At 47.9% G+C, this 7,312-nt stretch overlaps 1 pseudogene; it reads left to right on the forward strand.

The window, feature by feature from the left end:
• The first annotated feature begins 244 nt into the window (after positions 1-244).
• Positions 245-362, forward strand: LOC126427363 (5S ribosomal RNA; annotated as a pseudogene).
• The last annotated feature ends 6,950 nt before the right edge of the window (positions 363-7,312 follow it).

The following is a 7,312-nucleotide window of genomic DNA, read 5'->3' on the forward strand; positions in this document are numbered from 1 at the left end:
TTTCACATTTAATGTTGGAAAACAAACAAACTTTCGAATATTTCGAAGAGGTTCTCAGATTTACCGTCAGGAAACAAATGAAGAGCGTTCGCAAGAGACACTAGTGTTTTGGAGATGAATGTGAACACTGGGATTGAGATCTGGAAGTGATTCTAGTGACCGCATTCGTCTCCACAAACTTCAACTGCGTTATAATGATCGTTATATCACACTATATTTTTCATTATAACTTTTAGATTACATTGCCAACGGCCTTGCCGCAGTGGTAACACCGGTTCCCGTCAGATCACCGAAGTTAAGCGCTGTCAGGCTGGGCTAGCACTTGTATGGGTGACCATCCGGTTTGCCTAGGGCTGTTGGCAAACGGGGTGCACTCAGCCCTTGTGAGGCAAACTGAGGAGCTACTTGACTGAGAAGTAGGGGCTCCGGTCACGAAAACTGACAACGGCGGGGAGAGCGGTGTACTGATCACGTGCCCCTACATATCCGCATCTAGTGATGCCTGTGGGCTGAGGATGACACGGCGGCCGGTCGGTATCGTTGTGCCTTCATGGCCTGTTCGGACGGAGTTTAGTTTTAGTTTTAGATTGCATTAGCATAATCTACAAATCTAATTTTGTGTTTGTTTCAGTTGTGCACAATGTTTCATTCTACCTATGTTAAAAATGGTAATTTAACAGTGTATTTTAACATGTTCAGTGCATATGCCGAGTGATGAGTGCCCGACTTTTGAATTTCTCAGGTAATGCTATGACGAAATGTTCTATACCTGTTGATAGTATCTTCGTCTTTAATGTTCCTACACACCAGCGCCTCTTGTGGACGCTACTCAGTTTTTTCCTGATAATGACCTGATAATTTGAAAACCTGTTCGAAATAAACAAAACCTCAGTTTTTTTTTCAACCTTACAAAATTATCTCGTTTTACTATTGGAAACCAAAGGAAAAGTAAAGTGTGATGTCGAACTCTCGTACGTCAAGAACCATGCTGTCACACTTCATAAAGTGTTTCTCAAACCTATGATAGGAAACTTATACAGTATCGCAGAGGCTCCTAAAACGAACACTTCGAGATACGGCACTTCAGATTGGAAATAAATATTAATTTTATTTATTGACAACACAACTTATAGCAACAACTTAAGCTAATAGGAAACGTTCTAATGGACTCAGCCAGTCACAGTGCTTGCATTTTATTTGCCCCCACTGCTTGCACACGTTGTTTGTCATAGACATATTTAGCTTTAGTACCAGAGCACAGTCTTATTACTTCTGTTAAAAGTATCATACGATCAAGGCCAGTTTTCCTTATAGGATATACCTCCGTCCCTAGTTCACACAGAGTACAAATTAGTTTGTAATTATTATATACCAGCACTAAAAGCAAATTTCTGTGAACAAAACCGAGCAAACCCAAACTGAATGGTTCAAATGGCTCTGAGCACTATGGGACTCAACTGCTGAGGTCATTAGTCCCCTAGAACTTAGAACTAGTTAAACCTAACTAACCTAAGGACATCACAAACATCCATTCCCGAGGCAGGATTCGAACCTGCGACCGTAGCGGTCTTGCGGTTCCAGACTGCAGCGCCTTTAACCGCACGGCCACTTCGGCCGGCAAACCCAAACTGATTTCTTGCTAGCAATTTCTAGCACATTTTCTGCACAGAAACTCCCCATTGAATAAAGTTGAATTCAAAACCAGGAAACGAACAGAAATCTTCTTTTGCGGCTAATAATCTGCCGAACGAAGATGTTGGCCCCAGATTTCGAATAGGGACTGAAACTCCGAAATGATTCGTTACCGATTTTGGGTCCCAGAACGAAGTCTGTAACTGCTTACAGGTAACCATGTATTTCCTTTCCTTACTTAATATACTTGTGCACGACGTAACTACCATTATGTGATAAATCTCTTAATCAGATTTCATCATCATCACATTGCGACTATTCTACTGCTGGCGCTGCTTTTCGCTTCCAGTACTCCACTTCCTACGATCTTGGTAGTCTCCTTCTTGTAGTCCTCTGTCTAATTTTGATCCACTTACTGATTTTTGCATACGACCAAAACCTCTTAGGGTCTTTATTCAAATCGGTTGACAACATCTTACTTTCAAAACGCTTCTCTCATTGCTCTCCTTACGGTCATTATGACTTCGTTCAGCTTTTGTTTGTCAGCTAGGATTTTACTTCTCTTGAATCTGAGTCCAAATGCTCTTTGTTTACGCAGACCTTTTCTAACACGGCTATTAAACCATGGTGGATCTTTCCCATCCCTTAAAACCTCACTCTGAACAAACCTGTCTAGGGCATATTGAATGATGCCTTTGAATTTTTCCATTTGTTCTCCACATCTTCGCCCTCATCACCGAATGTTTGATGCTGATTGCTGAGATATTCTAAAATTTGTATCCTGTGACCCTCGCTGAGCAAATATATCGTCCTACCTTTCTGAACATTCCTTGTAGGACCCGTAGTCATAGATGCTGTCACAGCCTTATGATCACTGATACCTTCCTCTTCGTTAACTGATTCGATACGTTCAGGTCTGTTTGTTGTCAAGAGATCTAAGACGTTATCCTCACACCGGCCGCTGTGACCGAGCGGTTCTATGCGCTTCAGTCTGGAACCGCGAGACCGCTACGGTCGTCGGGCATGGATGTGTGTGATGTCCATAGGTTAGTTAGGTTTAAGTAGTTCTAAGTTCTGGGGGACTGATGACCTCAGATGTTAAGTCCCATAGTGCTCAGAGCCATTTGAAGCATTTTTGAACCATTCGTTATCCTCACGAGTTGGTTCTCTATCTGCTCAAGGTAATTTTCGGAAAAGACATCCAGAACAATGCCACAGGTTTCCCTGGCTCTGGCACCAGGTTTGATGCCATAACACTTCCAATCTATACTTGGTATGTTGGTCACCCCTTATTACAACGGATTGATCAGGAAAATTACAAATCATATTCTGCAAGCTCTGTCTGAAGCGCTCTACAACTACAGATCCTGACCCAGGTGGTATATAAAAGCATCCGATCACCATTTTTGACTGTTCTTTAATACTCAATTTCACCCAGATTAATTCACATTCGGAATCCATGATTTTACCGTGTTTTTTACTGCAATAAACACGCCTCCACCATTGGCGACTAACCTATCCTTACGATAAACATTCCAGTCTTAACTTAGGATTTCGTTGTCATTGACGTCTGGCTTCAACCAGCTTTCTGTTCCCAATGGTATCTGTGCATTATAACCTTCAATAAGCGATACCATTTCTGGGACCTTTCCTTGGATGGTCCTGTGGTTTACTAAAACTATATTAATCTTTTCTATCTCTGATCTGCCAGGACCCAGATTCTCTGAGGTCGCTGTGGTTGATTTAACAGGCAAATCGTGTTTCCTCCCAAGGGAGGTCCTCTAACCTAAAAAAAGCCCCATGTGCACGCCACACGTACTCCGCTACCATAGTAGCCGCTTCCTGCGTGTAGTGCACGCCTGACCTATTAAGGGGAACCCTACGATTCTGCACCCGGTAGTGGTGGGGGGGGGGGGGGGGGGTCGAGAAATTCGCATCCGATACCGTCGCAGAGTCATCTGAGCCACTGGTTTAGACCTTCGACTCTGCTCTAAACCAGAGGACCGAGATCAACCCCGGGTATTATGCTACAAATAGACAATGCACTCCGCGTGCATTGCTACCTTCCTTCATCACATCAGCCAGCCACCGAAAGGAGCCGAGGATGGCCCTAGAACCCAAGCGGCTGGCGTCATTCGTGCCGACATGTGCCACTACATGCAACCGGTTGCACCCTGTACGTTAGATAGCCGCCGGCAGGGCCTCCTACACATCACGGATGAGACCTCCCGGCAAACATACCGAATGCGCCGTGGAAGTTTTTCCCGCCTTGACTGCTATCTCCCTGAGGGGCTCCATCACCCGCCTAACGTTGGAGCTCCCAATGACTAGCATACCAACGCTCTGTGCTTGTCCGGACTGGGCAGGAAACTCGACCGCTGGCCCAATAGGAGAGGCATCCCGTGCTGGCTCAGAGTTATCATCAACACTGGGAAGCACCTCGTACTTGTTACTAGGACGTGGGAGCCAGCCGCACGGCCTGCTCAATCTATCGCCTTCCGCACAGTGACACGCGAACCCACCACTGCCTGCCACCCACTCTGGAGTGAGGACGGGCCGGTCAGATGTTGCGTATCGGAAGCCGCAGCGACGTCCGGGCCACCAGGGGATTCCAGTGGCATCAAAGGTGTCGCAGGTCTCGTCACTGGCGCCCCGACGTCACCGCAACTTCGAGCATCAGCTAGAAGCTTGCCGACGGTAGCCAACGCAGCTTCCAGCTGTTTACGGACAGCAGTCAGCTCTCCTTGTGTCCGCTCACAACAAACACAGTCCCTGGCCATTAAAATTGCTACACCACGGAGATGACGTGCTACAGACGCGAAATTTAACCGACAGGCAGAAGACTCTGTGATATGCAAATGATTAGCTTTTCATAGCATGCACACAAGGTTGGCGCCGGTGGCGACACCTACATGACATGAGGAAACTTTCCAACCGATTTCTCACACACAAACAGCAGTTGACCGGCGTTGTCTGGTGAAACGTTGTTGTGATGCCTCGTGTAAGGAGGAGAAATGTGTACCATCACGTTTCCGACTTTGATAAAGGTCGGATTGTACCTTATCGCGATCGCGTTGGTCGAGATCCAATGACCGTTAGCAGAATATGGAATCGTTAGGTTCAGGAGGGTAATACGGGACGCCGCGGTGGATCCCAACGGCCTCGTATCACTAGCAGTCGAAATGATAGGCATCTTATCCGCATGGCTGTAAAGCGTCGTGCAGCCACGTCTCGATCCCTGAGTCAACAGATGGGGGCGTTTGCAAGACAACAACCATCTGCACGAACAGTTAGACGATGTTTGCAGCACCATGGACCATCAGCTCGGAGGCCATGGCTGCGGTTACCCTTGACGCTCCATCACGGACAGGAGCGCATGAGATGGTGTGCTCAACGACGAAACTGGGTGTACGAATGGCAAAACGTCATTTTTTCGGATGAATCCAGGTTCTATTTACAGCATTATGATGGTCGCATCCGTGTTTGGCGACATCGCAGTGAACGCACATTGGAAGCGTATATTCGTCATCGCCATACTGGCGTATCACCCGGCGTGATGGTATGGGGTGCTAGTAACTACTCTTGATGAACTGCGGTATCGTGTTGAAGCTGCATGGGCAGCTGTACCTGTACACGCCATCCAAGCTCTGTTTGACTCAATGCCCAGGCGTATCAAGGCCGTTATTACGGCCAGAGGTGGTTGTTCTGGGTACTGATTTCTCAGGATCTATGCACTTAAATTGCGTGAAAATGTAATCACATGTCAGTTGTAGTACAATATATTTGTCCAATGAATACCCGTTTATCATCTGCATTTTTTCTTGGTCAAGCAATTTTAATGGGCAGTAGTGTAAAATAGATATACACTCCTGGAAATTGAAATAAGAACACCGTGAATTCATTGTCCCAGGAAGGGGAAACTTTATTGACACATTCCTGGGGTCAGATACATCACATGATCACACTGACAGAACCACAGGCACATAGACACAGGCAACAGAGCATGCACAATGTTGGCACTAGTACAGTGTATATCCACCTTTCGCAGCAATGCAGGCTGCTGTTCTCCCATGGAGACGATCGTAGAGATGCTGGATGTAGTCCTGTGGAACGGCTTGCCATGCCATTTCCACCTGGCGCCTCAGTTGGACCAGCGTTCGTGCTGGACGTGCAGACCGCGTGAGACGACGCTTCATCCAGTCCCAAACATGCTCAATGGGGGACAGATCCGGAGATCTTGCTGGCCAGGGTAGTTGACTTACACCTTCTAGAGCACGTTGGGTGGCACGGGTTACATGCGGACGTGCATTGTCCTGTTGGAACAGCAAGTTCCCTTGCCGGTCTAGGAATGGTAGAACGATGGGTTCGATGACGGTTTGGATGTACCGTGCACTATTCAGTGTCCCCTCGACGATCACCAGTGGTGTACGGCCAGTGTAGGAGATCGCTCCCCACACCATGACGCCGGGTGTTGGCCCTGTGTGCCTCGGTCGTATGCAGTCCTGATTGTGGCGCTCACCTGCACGGCGCCAAACACGCATACGACCATCATTGGCACCAAGGCAGAAGCGACTCTCATCGCTGAAGACGACACGTCTCCATTCGTCCCTCCATTCACGTCTGTCGCGACACCACTGGAGGCGGGCTGCACGATGTTGGGGCGTGAGCGGAAGACGCCCTAACGGTGTGCGGGACCGTAGCCCAGCTTCATGGAGACGGTTGCGAATGGTCCTCGCCGATACCCCAGGAGCAACAGTGTCCCTAATTTGTTGGGAAGTGGCGGTGCGGTCCCCTACGGCACTGCGTAGGATCCTACGGTCTTGGCGTGCATCCGTGCGTCGCTGCGGTCCGGTCCCAGGTCGACGGGCACGTGCACCTTCCGCCGACCACTGGCGACAACATCGATGTACTGTGGAGACCTCATGCCCCACGTGTTGAGCAATTCGGCGGTACGTCCACCCGGCCTCCCGCATGCCCACTATACGCCCTCGCTCAAAGTCCGTCAACTGCACATACGGTTCACGTCCACGCTGTCGCGGCATGCTACCAGTGTTAAAGACTGCGATGGAGCTCCGTATGCCACGGCAAACTGGCTGACACTGACGGCGGCGGTGCACAAATGCTGCGCAGCTAGCGCCATTCGACGGCCAATATCGCGGTTCCTGGTGTGTCCGCTGTGCCGTGCGTGTGATCATTGCTTGTACAGCCCTCTCGCAGTGTCCGGAGCAAGTATGGTGGGTCTGACACACCGGTGTCAATGTGTTCTTTTTTCCATTTCCAGGAGTGTATTATCTCAAATGGCGCTACTGAGATTGAAAATATACCAAAGGATAGTAAAGTAACACTAAAAGCTGGTGTGCAGATTTCTCACTGAATTCTGAGACTTCAAGCTATTAAACAGAAATAAATTTCTATATACGGAAAATTTATACTAGGAATTCGCCCTACACAAGAATATTCGCAAGACTTACGCAAAAACAAAAAGTACGATTAATTTTCTAACCACTAGTCTACACAGTAAGATACACACGCACAGTTCACTTCTTCGCAGAAGCACGTGAACAAAAAAACAAAGACTTAATTAATGTACAGTTTATCACACAAGTGCTGCAGCTGCTCTGCTACGCGTCCTCTCGGCTCGGCGGCTGCCGCTACAGTTCTACACTTTCACGTTTACAAA

Source organism: Schistocerca serialis, chromosome 1 (assembly GCF_023864345.2).
Source record: "Schistocerca serialis cubense isolate TAMUIC-IGC-003099 chromosome 1, iqSchSeri2.2, whole genome shotgun sequence".
In the NCBI taxonomy this organism is placed as follows: domain Eukaryota; kingdom Metazoa; phylum Arthropoda; class Insecta; order Orthoptera; family Acrididae; genus Schistocerca; species Schistocerca serialis.